This window comes from Dipodomys merriami, unplaced genomic scaffold (genome assembly GCF_024711535.1).
Source record: "Dipodomys merriami isolate MVZ:Mamm:240054 unplaced genomic scaffold, mDipMer1.0.p SCAF_23, whole genome shotgun sequence".
In the NCBI taxonomy this organism is placed as follows: domain Eukaryota; kingdom Metazoa; phylum Chordata; class Mammalia; order Rodentia; family Heteromyidae; genus Dipodomys; species Dipodomys merriami.
In genome coordinates this window covers 7,004,769-7,019,366 of record NW_027203715.1, presented here as the reverse complement: position 1 = coordinate 7,019,366, position 14,598 = coordinate 7,004,769, and the positions used below count along the sequence as shown (strand labels likewise).

The window sequence follows — 14,598 nt, the reverse complement described above, 5'->3', positions numbered from 1 at the left end:
ATTACCTTACAATTTTTCCAAACTTCAGTAGGTGGTATAAATGCTGCATGACTAACAAGCTGGCTATACATAAACTGAGGCCCCGGTGGGGCTTTTGTGTATTTCCTTCAACACTAGTTCCTGAAGCCCAGGGATTCCATTCAATGGTAAGGCCTGCAGGTTCTGGTCTCCATGGTGATTGGGCCCTGCATTCCCTCACATCTGGGTTTGCATTCCTGGTGAGCCAATCTGTGCGACCAAGCCGCATCTACTGACCCAAGGAGAAGCCGTTTCGCTGAAAAGCCTCGGCTCCCGCAGGCTGCATGAACCTGTACTGAATAAAGCCTCACGCCATCGTGCTCTCGCTTGCACACTGGTGGCACGGGGGGCGGAGCCCGGCCTGGTGCTCACGGGGAAGGGTGGCCTCGGGGCTCGGGCTCGGGGTAGCGGGGTCGTGAACGTGGCTGGCTCATGTCTGGGCACGGATCCTGGTCTAAACTTGTGGTAGAGAATCAGAAGCGCTGAGCAGCAGGCACAACTCTGGCCAAGGCCTTGGTGGCACCATCCCAGGAGCTGGATCCGGTGAGTCCAGCACGCCATGCCTTATGGAAACACCTGGTGGGAGGTGGCGGATCCTCCACTGCCCCGTAAGTCCCACTGCACATGCGCAGCCCTGCCCCCTTCCGCCCCCCCCCCCCCCCATTGCCGGAGGTAAGGGTCCGGAATCGGTCCACTAGTCAGGGTTGTCAGTGGCCGGTGCAGGGTGTGGTCGACAGGACCCGCAGGGGGAGCTGCCGGGCAGAGAACTGGGTCCTTCCGGGGCTCTGGGTGGACCGGCTCCGGGGGCGTTCGTAGGTCATGGGAACCAGGGTTCGGACCGCAGCACCTAGCAGCAAAGCGGGACAGCGAACAACATCAGGAGATGGAACGGCCCCCAAGTGTGCTGGACACCCACACATTGTCAAGCCGCCTTCGTTGAGGGAAAGGCAGGGAGAAGCAGAGCGGCTCAGGGACAATCTTTCAAGAAATAACCGATTCGGTATCTCAACCATCATGGGAAAAGCTGCGTAGATGAAATCGGAGGCAGGGGCTGGGCCACCGCACCCGCACCAGACCGCGGTGCCCGCAGCTTCTACGTCCCTCCTGGCCACCTCCTTCCACTGCACCCTCCTCCTCTCCTTTGCCCTTTTATTAAGGGATGATAAGGATGACTCTTAGTGGAGAAGGACTGTCCTGAGAGCAGCCCAGGTCTCCAGGGCCAGGCCATTCCACGGGCTGGAGCTGAAACTACTGCGGTGCTCAGAGCCTGGGTGCAGTGAGCGCTGCTTCCCGCCAGAGGGCTCGCTCAGCGCGTGGGTATCATGGGGCCCAGGGTGTAGTGAGCGCCGCTTCCTGCTAGAGAGTGCTCTGGGAGCGTGCACATGCTAGGTTGTTCTGTCAGACTCCCTTTTCAGGTAATGATTAGGAGAGTCACAATTAGGCTTGCTTCACATAAAACCTAAAATGAAATAAGTTCCATGCATGCATTGTAATGATAGGACTTGAAAAACAATTAGTATTTACCTGTTTTCTGTATGTTAATTGCTGCTTGGATAGGTGAGGTGAACTAATGTAGGAAAAGTCAGGGTGATAGGGTTAGAATGGGGTAAAGAGAAAAATGAAAAGTAGTGAAAGTAATTTTCATGATAGCGAGTACATATGAACAGACATTCCATGCTAATAAGTAGGTGATGAATGGTTGAATTAATTCAGATCATTCCTGTGACTTTAGGAATATCAAGGTATAGAGATGAATATGGTTCTGGGGGGAATAATTTTCAGCATTGTCAGAGACTAAGGCTTTGCAGGTAATGAGTATAGTTATTTTACACTACAAGAATAACACCAAACCCACAGCAGCTTCACAGGCTATCAATGTGAGAATATTATTACGCATTGTAAAACACGGAGTAAAATGTGTGTTCAAGATTATTACAGTGAGCCAGGAACCGGTGGCTCATGCCTGTAATCCTAGCTACTCAGGAGACTGAGATCTGAGGATCGCTGTTCAAACCAGCCCTGGCAGGAAAGTCTGTGAGACTCTTGATCTCCAATAAACCACTAGAAAACCGGACGTGGTGCTGTGGCTCAAGCGGTAGAGTGCTCACCTTGAGCTGAAGAGCACAAGGACAGTGCCTAAGCACAGAGTTCAAGCCCCAGGACCAAAAAAAAAAAAAAGATTTCTAAAGTAGGCGATCATAAATAATGATGATATTATACTGTCAAAGCAGAGAGGAAGAATGTGAGACCGGAAACATCAGAGCTCAACATACAGAGTAGCTACCATTACAGGCATGAAACACCAATGCCCAGCTTAATAAGGAATTTATTATTATAGAAATACTTAAGTAATTGTACAAAGAACTTCAATTCAACATATCAGTTTGTGAGTGCAATGTATCATTACATTTACTAATAGTATTTTATGAAGTTGATGTACAAAGGGTTTTAATTTCCATACTTGGGATCATGAGTACAATGCATGTGATAGATGTCACCCGTTTTATCATTCTTGTCATCCCTTTCCCAGCCCCCATCACCTCAGTTTGTCTAGTTCCATTTTCACACATTCACATTGACTATCATGGCTACATTCATCTACCTTTCCTGTCTTCACTTGTCTACCCCACTTTCCTTGACATTATCCTTCCTGAATATACTACACTGTAGTTCATGGTTTTGTGCAGGGTCCTATTTTCCTTAGAAACAGCTATTATTCCAAGATCCATGACTTAGTGTGTGGTCAGGGTCAACATTTCACTAGTATGTTTTCCTAGGTGGTCAGCTTTCTACCCAAGATAGAAGTCCTGTGGGTTTTGTTGTTGTTTTTGTTGTTTCCCCAAATCTTTGCATTTTCTTTTTATTTATTTCTTGCTCTTTCTTTTTCTTTTTCTTTTGTCGGTCATGGAAAAACACTCTGGGCCTGGACCCTGTCCCTCAGAATTTTAGCTCAAGGTTAACGCTGTACCACTTGAACCACACTGCCATTTCCAGTTTTCTTAGTGGTTTATTGGAGACAAAAGTCTCACGGCCTTTCCTGCAGGGGCTGGCTTTGAAGCACGATCCTCAGATTGCGACATCCTGAGTTAGGATTACAGGCAGGAGCCACCTATGACCAGTGTGTTTGTGTGTGACCAGTGTGTGTGTGTGTGTGTGTGTGTGTGAGACCAGTGTGTGTGTGTGTGTGTGTGTGTGTGTGTGTGTGTGTGTGTGTGTGTGTGTGTGCGCGTGTATGTGTGTGTGTGCCCCAGTCCTGAGTATTGAATACTGACGCTTGAATTCAGGGCCTGTGTTGTCTTTGAGCTTCTTTTTTTTTTTTGCACTCTGCCACTGGATCCACACCTCCACTTCTGGATTTGTTTGGGGCAAGTTTCTGGAGTATCACAGATTTCCTGCCTAGGCTGGCTTTCACCCTTAATCTTCATATCTCAGCATCTCTAACACAAAGATGAAACTTTAATAATAGCAAGCTATCATGTGACAGATGCCAATATATTAGGTTTCCTAAACAGACTACTGAGTTCTCAGTATCTCTAATGTGAGTTCAGACCTCCAAAACAGCAAGCAATAAACCATCATGACTGTCTCTGGGAATATACAATTTTTAAAAATATTCAATTACCAGCTGGGTGCCAGTTACTCACATCTGTAATTATTGATACTCATGAAGCTGAGATCTGGGGATTGCAGTTTTAAGCCAACCTGGGTAGGAGTCACTTATCTACAATAAGCTAATCAGAAAAAACTGTGTAGTGGCTCAAGTGTTTCAATGTGGCTCAAGTGGTAGAGTGCTACCCTTGAGCACAAAGAGGCTCAGGGACAGTGCCTAGGCTCAGATTTCAAGACTTGGGACTGGAAAAACATTCTTACCAGAGCTCCCACAAATAACAACTACCTTCCTTTATGATGAAGGTTTACATTAACTATATTTATTCTCTGTACTAATAGCAAATGCCACCTTATCTTCATAAATCAAGACTTGCTTCAAAAATTCTATTTTGTAAAAATAGAAAAATGAAAAATTCATAAATCAAAAGTGGCTTACATTAAACAAACAAGTTTCCGCCGGGCGCTGGTGGCTCACGCCTGTAATCCTAGCTACTCAGGAGGCTGAGATCTGAGGATCTCAGTTCAAAGCCAGCCCAGGCAGGAGAGACCGTGAGACTCCTATCTCCAATAAACCACCAGAAAACTGGAAGTGGCACTGTAGCTCAAGTGGTAGAGTGCTCGCCTTGAGCTGAAGAACTGAGGGACAGCGCCCAGGCTCAGAGTTCAAGCCCCACGACCGACAAACAAACAAACAAACAAGTTTCCAGAGCTCAGAATTCAGGGCTCAGCAGGAGACTTTGCTCCCACAGACCTAGGACTCACCTGACCAGTGCCTTCTCATATCCAGGAAGTCCAGAAGGATGTTGTAAATGATCATGAGGTTCATTAGGAATGTTACCAGGTAGGGAATAGTGCACTTGATTAAAGTCAGTAGAATTGGATGGGGTGATAAGCTGGGCTCAGAGCTCCTTCACTGACCTGAGAGTCACGTTGGTGTGGTGTGATTGACATAAATGGTCAAATGTAAGCTGTCTCTAGTAAATCAGAAATCTTGACAAAAATCATTTATCAGAGGTGCAGGTAAGGGAACTACGATATTTTTCTATCAGTGCAGGACAGAAGCAATGGTGTTTTTTAAACATTTATTATTATTGTTGTTATTGTTATTGTTATCTTTAGGTAATTATACAAAGAAGTTCCCATTCTACAAGACACTATATAAATACAAGGTGTCTGACAACATTGTCACTCATCCCTCCTAGCAATGGTGTTTTGAACAAGAAAAAATAATGAGTCAGCAGTGGAAGAATGCTTGCCTTGCAGGCATGAGGCATGAGTGGGGAGGTGCTGGTAGGAGGCAGATAGTGCTGGGCTTGGAACCAGAGTGAGGAGGGGCAGCTGCTAATCATGGCAAATCTGGGAACAGACAGCCAGCGGGGCGACCTAAGGACATTCACCTACCAGGGTCCACGAGAGGGCCACATCCAGGGCACTTGAAAGCAGGCAGGAGGGACCAGGACACTGCAGTCCTGGAGAGAGCCACTATGGACTCCCACTAGTGTGTCCTGTCCCTACAGACTGTCCAACAATGCAGTCTCACTTTATTCAGAAGGAACTGGGGAACCAGCTCAGGCCCCGATGCCCTGCCAGTCCCCACTGCCTTCTCAGGCCACCTCCCTTCTCTATCCTTTCCTCTCCCTCCCTCCTCAACCCACACCAGAATGGAAAACAGAAAACATTATTTTCAAGTCTTGTTTGTTATAAGATTCTTGAACATAAAATAAAGAACACTTGCAATAATATAAAGGGATAGCCCAATTAAAAAATGCTCAGTGCTGAACACCAGAAGTGCTGAGCTCAGAGCTGCTGATGGCTGTTGTACACCTGCCTGAACAGACTAACCACCACTCAATATTGCACAGTAAACTACAATCGTTTATGGGGATTTTCATCTCCATTGTTTCAAAGAAGTACCTCAGCAATGTGTCATCCCACGATGGATCATGCTGTCATCTTATTTAGTGAGCATGCTGAGAGCTGGAGAATAACAGTTCAAAAGCAGCCTAGGCAGAAAAGTCTAGGAGATTCCAACTGCAAAACAACCAGCTAAAGGCCAAGCCAAAGGCATTTTTCAGGAGTTAGAATACCTCATGCTCTGCTATTGTAACTATGCAATCAAAGGTGTGCACATGTGCATCCTGCCTGGGAACACTGCAGTTTCTAGCTTCTGGGCAGCAGGACAGGGAGTTCATCTCTTCTTTACTTATTTGGTAGAATCTGGCTTTTTGTATAATTCCCTATATTCTCTATGTTTTATTTACTGATCATAGTGATGAAACTCGGGGCTGGGCACTGTCCCTGAGCAATTTGGTTCAAGGATAGTGCTCTGCCACTTGAGTCACAACATCACTTTCTGCATTTTGGTGATTAATTGGAGGTACCAGCCTCATGGACTTTCCTGGGCTGAATTTGAACCATGGTGCTCAGATCTCAGCAGCTAGCATTACAGAACCATGGGCATAAAACTTTTGTTAGAGGTTAGTCCTTATTGTCTTAGTCAAGATTTTAGCTGAGATGGAGTCAGAGGAGAAGGAGCAAATTCATCCTGACTGTCTGCTTTCAGAAAAACAACTTATTGCATTTAATTTTTCTATAAACTCTGCTCTGTTTCTAAAGAAACTGAAAACTTTTTATTTTTTACTTAATAAGCTGTGTCCCTGAGCTCTTTTGGTTGAGGAGTAGCATTCTGCCATTGGATCCATAGCTCCACTTCTGGAGCTATTTTGGTTTTTTTTTTTTTTTGTTGGTCGTGGGGCTTGAACTCTGGGCCTGGGCGCTGTCCATCAGTTCTTCAGCTCAAGGCGAATGCTTACCACTTGAGCTACAGCGCCACTTCCGGTTTTCTGGTGGTTTATTGGAGATAGGAGTCTCACGTTCTCTCCTGCCCGGGCTGGCTTTGAACCGCGATCCTCAGATCTCAGCCTCCTGAGTAGCTAGGATTACAGGCGTGAGCCAACAGCGCCCGGCTTCTGGAGCTATTTTGGAAATTAAAAATTAAATTAAACTCGGTGGGGAAGGTGGCTCAGTGGTAAGTGCTTGACTTGCATGCATGAAGCCCTAGATTCGATTCCTCAGCACAAACCACATAAGCAGAAAAAGCTGAAAGTGGCACTCATTTGATATGGATGAGTTGGTGTCTCACAAAGTTTTTGCCCAGGATGGCTTCAAACCACAAATCTACTTCCTAGGTTTACAGGTGTGACCCACTATGCCATGGTTGTGGTTACTATCAATTGTCAACTAGAAAAGGCTAAGAAATGCATTAGAGGTTACTAATGCACAACTCTTGGTGTATAATAGAGGCTATTTCATGAGAGCAATTATGTGCACTTTGCACATAATGTTAACTTGTAACACCCTGGAAAAAGCATTTGTAGACAAACATTTAAAAATACATGTAGGTGGTACCTTGTAGGACCCAGATTTAAGAAAGATGACAGGCTCCATGGAATGAAAATCGGTGTGCCTAGAAGTGGACTTTAAAAGCAGTTTCCTTTGCAATATCTTTTCTCTTCCTGCTTGATAACCATCCTGGTACACTATTATAGCAGCAGAAGTGGATAAGAGCAGAGAGAACTATCTTGAAACATTTACTTCCAATCTAAAGTGGACCTTCCTCTGACATCTGATGACAGGACAATGGTAGGCTTCCACACTTCTGTGGTTACTCAGTAGGAATACACAATACACTAAAGCCATCCCTCAATCAGATCCTGTGCTTCGTAATGAAGAAACATGCGATGACCATCTTGCACTCCATTCACCATTTGAGAAAATGAAATCTGGTGCATTTACTAATAGAGTGTGTAGTATAATACAGTTTTTTAAACTGCAACAAATAAAAAATAAATTTATAAATTAAATTGAACAAAAAACACCCTAGAAAGTAGTGGTTTTGAGAAGAATTTGAGAGCTTGGCAGCAGTGGCACATGCTTGTAATCCCACCTTATCATATTACTGGGAGCTGGATCAATGCCTACCAAGGCAGAAAAGTGTTGTCCCCATCTCCAAGAAAACAAACAAACAAACAAACAAACAAAAAAAGAGTCCATGTGTCCTGGATGAAATCCCCAAAGGCTGCTCCTCAGAGGGTGATGTGTGATGCTGTGAGGATGAAATCTAACCTGTAGTGGAGCCCTCAGGGTATTGGTCATGTCAGGAATATGAAATGCCTGTTAAGGAGAATGCCTGAGGCTGGGAAGGTGGCTCAGTGGTACAGTGCTTGCTTTGCATGCATGAGGCCCTGGGTTTGATTTCTCAGCACTATATAAGCAGAAAAAGCCAGAAGTGAAGCTGTGGTTCAAGTGGTAGACTGCTAGCCTTGAGCTGAAGATCTGAGGACATTGCCCAGGCCCAGAGTTCAGGCCCCACGACTGAAAAAAAAAAAGGTAAATGTCCTGTGGCCTGCAAGTAAAAATACCATAAGGTGGGAATTTTCCTTTCTGATTGAGTGGAAATCTATAATCTGTGCCATTTTCCCTCTAGTGTATATGAGTTGTTTTTCACTTCATAGTGACTCATGCCTAAGAGTTTTCCTAGAATCGCATAAGAAAATTTAGTCTTAAAATTTTGAAGACTTTTCGATTGTTTACAGCCATGGGGAATTCTGGGAAATGGATGGACAAAAACCTACAAGAGCAAAGGTGGAATCTTAGGGTTATGAAGAACTATTTGGGTTCCAGGTTAATAAAGGTGGACTTGTGATGGATATGTTGAGTATTATTAGCATGAGTGGATTAAGAAGTAGCTAGGAGATTAGGAAAGCACTCCTTGGGTTACATTGTGTTATTGCAAGGAGGATTAACAGTGTGGATAGATCTTCACTCAATGTAGATGAACATTACCATCCCATTCTGGGAGCCTGAGAGAATAAATATCCTAAAAGGAGAATGCCAGGTACATCGATATGTTCTCATTCTCATTCTCTCCTCCATCTACTTCCAAGGAATCACTCAGTATGTGAGAAGGTTTTCTTATAAAAACTTACGTGTACTGAAAAATCCTGAAATTATAGGCAAAATAAGCCTGTCCTGCTTTAATTTGTCTGTATCAGATCTTCTGTCACAACAATGGGAACTCATTAAGACACTGCCACTCTCTGCCTTTTACTGGGAACCCTTTCCCCAGGAGAAGAACCATGACCATGAAGAGACTTGCTCTGGTCAGTTGACAGTATGTCACAGAGGCTGGTAGCCACACCAATGGTTCCCATCATTTCGCCAAGCCTAAGTGGCAAGTTGTAGGTTGAAACAGCATTGATGCTCCCCATAGCCTGGACTATTCCAGCTGCATCAAGCTGTCAGTGGTACTCGGGTCAGTGCTATGAGCCTTATGGCTGACTAGATGTGTTGCTCAGTGAGGATATCTTAGAATCCCCCATCTTGCTCCCATGTCTCACTTCTGGTCCACATGCTTACTCCTTCCAGTCATTCACACTGCCTATGTGCTTCTTTGGTTGAAAGTCTTTACTATTAGTTTGGGTCCAGAACTCTGGTGTACATGACAGGTCATAGTTAAGGCAAGGGCTGTCCAACATGAATAAGTACCATGCTTGGGCCCCTTGCAGAATCTGCTTGGTTCAGACTCCACCATGCCCTATGTAGTGCCACAATGACACTCTGAACATAGGCTCTCTGAACACACCCAAGAGACAGACCATTCTTGCTGCTCTAATGCCTCCCAACCCACCCAGCATTCTTGCTGAGCTGCTCCATGGCCCCAAACCTACCAACAAAGTGCTTCTCTAGTATGATCTTGTCATAGCTGCAGGTCACACAGTGTCACCTCCAGCTATTTCTAAGTAGTTTATTGGAGATAACAGTCTCCTGGACTTTGAGCTTCTTTTAGCTATCATTCTACAATTCCCTTATGCTTATTATGTAATTTGCCTACACTTGAGCTGTTGTCATGACTAACAAAGCCAGGTTCACAAGTCTCCAGTGCATCAGGAATAGATTAGCTGGAAAAGCAAAGTGTTCAGAAATCCAAGGCTAGCTTGATTTCTTCATGGCATGAGAAAAGAAATAGAAATCTGCATTCCTTGAGCTCAGAGAGACTATTTTCTGTCTTTCACATAGAATTAAGTTTGTTTAGTCACTAACTTGCAATTTTTTTTGTCTATTACCATATTTTATATTCTTGGATTTGGAAATCAGGGAGCAATCTAGCACTGAAGGCATCCCTCCAGCCCTATTGGTTAATGTTATATTTTTTTCAGATAAGAGAGGATCCCACATACTTTCCCCAAGTCCTTCCTGACACTTAGAGCTTCCCAATCCTTGTCTCTCACTGTGCCTTACATGGACTAAACAAATTTAAATAGGACAACTCTATACTTCATGAAGAATACTTACTAGAACTTAACGTTAATTGATACTTTTATTTTTATTTTATTTGTGAACATACTGTACAGCGGGGTTACAATTACATGGGCAGGATAATGCATACATTTCTTACCAAGCATTGCAGCCTCCTCCTTTGTTTACCCTTCACATCCCTTCTGTTAATTGAGACTTTGTTTTTGAAGCACCTTCTTAAAATTTATATTATTTCATTTTAATATATTTTTATTTTTAATTTTTCATTATACAGTTGATATATAGAGGGATTACAGTTACATAAGTTAAGCATACATTTATTTTTGGACAATGTCATCCTTTCCCCTAATCCCAATTTTCCCTTCCAATCCCCACCCGCAAGTTGAATAGTGCATCTTCAGCATAGTGTCTATTGAATACCATTGCTGCATTTGTTCACCCATTGTCTTATTTCATTCTTATGCCAATACCAAATTCTGTCATTCCTGGCTATTAAGTGAAGGAACTGAAGTTCAAAGATAAGAAACTCAAGATCACATTGCTAAAAGAGCTAAAGTTTACAATTGAATAGATTTAGCTGTGCATGATGGTGTGACTGTTATCTCAGCTGCTAGAAGCAGAGGCAGGATATTGTCAGCACGTTGCCTGTCTAGGCTGCATAGTAACACTGTTGCAAAACATCAAAACTAAATGAAAAAAAAAACAAGTATCTACCAATGCTAGAGATTATGTGGAGTTTTACAGCATTAGTCTTTAAGGAAGGAGACTAAGGACACAGAAATGTAGTTAAACTTGGCTGGGATAATGGTATCCTGATCATGGTATCAGGCTGCTGTTCTTCTTTTTCTTCTTTGTTTTTTTGGTTGGTTGTCCAGAACTCTGGGCCTGAGCACTCTTCCTCAGCTCTTGACCAAAAGGTAAGCCCCTTACCAATTGAGCCACAGCACCACTTCCAGCTTTTTTCTGCTTATGTGGTGCTGAGGAATCGAACCCAGGGTCTCATGCATGCAAGGCAAGCACTCTACCACTGAGCCAATTTCTCAGCCCAGGCTGGTATTCTTCAGCAGATACTTTATGAGTAGGATTTCAGTGATGATGGAACTTTAGTCTATATTTCTATTGTCTATATGTGTATAGCTGGTACTTATATGTATGTATTAAACATGTGAAATATGGTTTAGGATAACTGAAGGCTGACTTTAAATTGTATATACTTTTACTTACATTGCAATAAGATGGAACACTCTATTATTCCTTGTCTAATGTTCAATTTTAATGCAAGCCAAAGCTGGTACTGTGACTTTACTTTCAACTACTTCATGGTGGAGGCAAAAATAAAACAGGATTTCAGGTGTCAATAACAGCTTGACAGGTGTCAATAACGGCTTGAGTGTCTCTTAATGTGCCAATCCCTATTGAAGGCTTTGTAAATTCTTCAATTATTCAGCAAGAATCTAGGAAAGCACTCTAGAAGTCTAGGGGAAAAAAAGGCAGTGTGACTAAGGCCCTGCTAAAATCAGTAGCCACTCTGGAGGGACAGGAAGTGTCTTGGGAAAGTGTCTGTTATCTGTTGCACTACCTTAGGCTATAGCACTGGGATGCTGTGGCACAAAAGCCATGTTCACATGAACTGTCTAATGCTGTTCAATCTTATTTTATCTGTGGCAATCCTTTTCATATGAAATTTGTTACAAAAATGGGGAGCTCTATAATTTGCAGCAAGTGTGGGGATAGAACCATGGCCTTATTTCCTGAAGTAAGTTGCTGTTGGTGGCTCTGGAGGTGCCTCTGTGATGCCAGGATGGCATGCATAGAATACAGGTGGAGCCTAGATAATTCTCAAGGGTCAGCTGCAGATGAGTTGATAGGCTTCTGAAGGAAGGAAATATTTGGAGGTGAGGTGTGATGCCGCCATGACAGCATCTCTAATTTAGTAGTTTGAAATACATTTCAAAAGAGCTCAAGGCCCTGAGTTAAAGCCCCTCAACTGATAAAAAAAAATCACTGATTTTTCTGCCCAAGGTGGCTTTAAACCATGATCCTCTTATCTCAAGCTCCTCATTTGCTAGGATTACAGGCATGAGACACCAGCATCGGCTTTGCCTTTCCTTTTCATATTATGCTATAAAAATTTGTATCATCATTTTATTTTTTATTTATTTATTTATTTTTTTTTGGCCAGCCATGGTGCCTGAACTCTGGGCCTAGGCGCTGTCCTTCAGCTCTTCAGCTCAAGGCTAGCACTCTACCACGTGAGCCACAGCACCACTTCCAGCTTTTTCTGCTTATGTGGTGCTGAGGAATCGAACCCAGGGCCTCATGCATGCAAGGCAGGCACTCTACCACTGAGCCACCTTCCAGCCCTGTATCATCATTTTATTATTGTATCATTATTGAGCTATATTTTTAGTGCAATTGTTTGCATTTTCCTCCTCTTTAATTTTCTCTCCCCTCCTCTCATCCTTCCACTTCTCCTTCACTTGTACTTTACTTGTACCATTCTAAGCTTGAACTCCTTACTGAAGTTTATTGCTCAAGGCTAGCAACATACCACTTGAGCCACTGCTCTGCTTTTGCCGGTTAATAGACAATAACAGTTTCACAGACGTTCCTGCCAGGGCTGGCTTTGAACAACCATCCTCAGATCTCAGCAACTATGTTTATGGCAGCATTATTTATCATAGTCAAGATATGGAACCAACACAGATGCTCCTCAGTAGATGAATGGATTGGAAAAATGTGCTCTGTGTGTGTGTGTGTGTGTGTGTGTGTGTGTGTGTGTGTGTAATGGAATTCTATGCCTCCATCAGAAAGAATGGCATCTCACCACTCATTAGGAAATGGAAAGACTTGGAAAAAAATTATATTAAGTGAAGTAAGCCTGGCCCAAAGAAACATAGGTCCCATGGTTTCTGCTGTCTCTTTTGCTGCTAACATGCCGGAGTTTAGGAATTGTTTATTTCTCAGTGCTAATAAGAGAGAGGGAGCCAAGCACAGGAGGCTTATGCCTGCAATTCTAACTACTTAGGAAGCCGAGATCTGAGGATTGTGGTTCAAAGCCAGCCCAGGCAGGAAAGTCCCTAAAACTCTTTTCTTCAATTGACTAAATGAAAAGCAGAAGTGGGGTTGAGGCTTAAAGCAGCAAAGTGCTAGCCTTGAACATAAGAGCTCAGGGATGGTGTCCAGGCCCCAAGTTCATGCCCCATGAACATCCAAAATAGAGAAAAAAGAAACTGAAAGAGGAGAGAGAAGAGAGAGGGGGGGAGGGAGGGGTTGGGAGAGGTTTGGAGAGAGGAGGGAAAGGGAGGGAGGGAAGGATGGAGAGGTACTTGGTTTTCTAAGTCAGAGCACCACGTCCAGTTTTCTAGTGGTTTACTGGAGATAAGAGTCTCCTGGACTTTCCTGCCTAGGCTGGCTTTGAACCATGATCCTCAGATCTCAGCCTCCTGAGTAGCTAGGATTACAGGCATGAGCCACTGGTGCCTGGCTGCTTGTGATATATGATTTGGCCATATTGAGTCCCCAGAGTGTTCATCTTCCCCATCTTTCCCTTTGTCACCTTCATCTTCTCTGGAAGTCTTTTTACTTTCATTTCCCCTTTATTTAAAAATTTTATTTCCTTTGGATTCTAGTTGGGTAACAGGTATTTTTTTCTGCATCTCATTTAGTTCTCTTACTATGAAAGTATGAAGATTTTTTAATAGCCTTTTTAGCTGTGTTCCTGTGGCTCATACTTGTAACCCTAGCTGCTCAGGAGGCTGAGGTCCGAGAATCAGTTTGAATCTATCCCCGAGCAGACAAATCCAAGAACCTAATCTCCACTTAACTAACAACAAGATAGAGGTGAGTTGTGACTACAATGGTAGAGTGCCAGACTCAAGTTAAAGATCTAAGGGGCAGTACTCAACTCTAGTACTGTAACAAACATAACAGCAAACAAATCCCTTTTTAATAAAGAGACATTCACAGTAAGCTCAAAAACAGAACATCAGAATCTGCTGTGACAATCTCCTGTGGGAAAATGTTACACAGAGAGGAAGCCCCAGATGCTGACAGATGGCCATAGCTTCTCCTCTCTCTGTACCTGCAGATCCTGAAAATCAATGTGTGATGAGCATCCCCGTGGTGGCACAGAGCGTCCCATGCTGGTGCTGAGTACACTTGCTGGTCTTGAGCAACCATCAGGGAGGTTAATGTCTGGGGTCACACTTGGGTCCCCTGTGTCTCATACAGTAGTACAAAGCTATGTCCTATCTTCTCAGACTGTCCATCTGCAGAAACAGCGTGCTCCTTGAGTTGTCTCTGGAGATGGTGAATTGACCTTTCACAGAGTCTGCATAGTTTTTGTCACTGCTATCACCACTAATGTATAAGAGCCACTCAGACCTCTTTCCTGGAGGCTGGTAGAGCCAGTTCATGTAGTAACTACTGAAGCCAAATCCACAGGCTGCACAGGAGAGTCTCAGGGAACACTCAGGCTACACCAAGCCTCCTCCAGATCCCACCAGCTGCACTTCACACTGCGAACACAGAGCATCCTGGCCAGGAAATTTCACAAAGACCTACTGTCTCCTCACTCACACCCAGTCATATATTTAGTATCTCTTAGTTTTCATAAATTACCTTGTAATGCTGCCATAAGGAAAGTCCATC

The 14,598-nt window shown here is 43.7% G+C and overlaps 1 long non-coding RNA gene across 1 annotated transcript in view; it reads left to right on the top strand.

Annotated features, from left to right (window-relative positions):
- The first annotated feature begins 439 nt into the window (after positions 1-439).
- Positions 440-14,598, top strand: part of LOC138835126 (uncharacterized) — a 29,443-nt gene continuing 15,284 nt past the window's right edge. The window contains exon 1 of the long non-coding RNA XR_011374456.1: positions 440-561. This is a non-coding gene — a long non-coding RNA (uncharacterized lncRNA). The remainder of the gene's footprint in view (positions 562-14,598) is intronic.